This window comes from Carassius auratus, unplaced genomic scaffold (assembly GCF_003368295.1).
Source record: "Carassius auratus strain Wakin unplaced genomic scaffold, ASM336829v1 scaf_tig00037506, whole genome shotgun sequence".
Taxonomy (NCBI): Eukaryota; Metazoa; Chordata; class Actinopteri; order Cypriniformes; family Cyprinidae; genus Carassius; species Carassius auratus.
Genome location: NW_020526386.1, coordinates 52,501 through 54,006, shown reverse-complemented (window position 1 = coordinate 54,006; position 1,506 = coordinate 52,501). Strand labels below are relative to the sequence as shown.

The following is a 1,506-nucleotide window of genomic DNA, read 5'->3' as shown; positions in this document are numbered from 1 at the left end:
TCACAGGCGTTTACGATGAGAATAACCCAGCTCAGACCTGCAGGGCATTGTGGGTAAGTGATAGCGATGCCGTATATACGTGAACGTTTCTGAGGAAGAAACTCCTCCACCTCCATCCCATCATGATGGTCCATAGCAACCACTGCTTCCCTAGCAACAAAACAAAAACATGCATATATTATTATATATATATAAAAATTTTAAAGAAATAATAAAGCAAACAAAACCAATCAACTAAATAACAACTAAAAACAATAAATAATAACTTATAATTTTTAAATAAATTAATAAAAATGACACATTAAAAATGAATTAATATTAAAATCTTCAATTAAAATAAATCATGTTTAAATAAAAAAAATTAATAGAGCACTTACTAACATGTATTATTAATCATGAAAATCTAAAATTTAAAATAAATCATAAAAATTTTCTTTATAAAACACTTGATAAAAATAAACCTAGTCAGAAAAATTGTTTAGTGTAGTAATATATTTTAATGTTTTATTTCTAATTAAAATAATTTTTTTGCAATAAAACTCCTTTTATGAGCATCCATATTTAAATACACACTGTCATATAAACTTCCAGTCAGTGAGTCAAATGTTAATTCAGAAACCACTCAGTGACTCTTTGAACAGATTCAATCTGATTCTTTTGAATCGATTAATTAAAAGCACTGGTTCTTGAGAGTCATGTGTTTGTGAATCGTACCTCCTCCAGTCGGTGTAGTAGAGGTTTCGGCCGTAGGACACGATGGCGAACGGATACTGAATCCCTTCGGTCAGTTTGTCCTGAGACGAGAGAACGGATCGATACACTCCACCTTACGAGTTCCTGAAACAAACATTACTTGATTCAACAGAAGAAAAAAAAATCAACATAGAAAATGCATGCGTCTAGCCTGATAGTGAATGATTCATCAGTGATGTTATTATAAATAAAAAATTAAATAAAAACAACCAAAAATAAAACACTTACTAAAACTTATTAAAGCATAAAAGTGTAATATTGAAACATAAATAAATAAATAAATAAATAAAATAAAACATACGTAATAACATAATGATTAACTTAAAAAAATGTAAATTTAAAATGAATACATAATAATTAAAAAACAATCAAAATAAAATACTAAAATTAATTAAATATATAAATATAAAATTTAAATATATAAATATAAATAGATAAAAATAAAACACTAAAATTAAACAAGTAATACAAATTCACAATTAAATATTTAATAAATAATAATAATAAAAAAGCAAAAATAGACACTGCTAAATTAATTAAATCAGAAAAATGTAATATTAAAAACATAATAAATAAAAAAAAAAAAAATGCTTACTTAAAACTATTAAATCATAGAATGTACAATTAAAATAAATAAAAAGAAAAACATTCAAAATTAGATAGTAAATATAAATTAAATAAAAAACGTGGAATTAAAATAAATGAATAGTTTAAAAAAATCTAAATAAAAGCACTTCCTAAAAATAATTAAAT

General features: G+C 23.7%; 1 pseudogene; it reads right to left on the bottom strand.

The window, feature by feature from the left end:
• Positions 1 to 14: 14 nt before the first annotated feature.
• Positions 15 to 1,506, bottom strand: part of LOC113083284 (nidogen-1-like) — a 26,556-nt pseudogene continuing 25,064 nt past the window's right edge.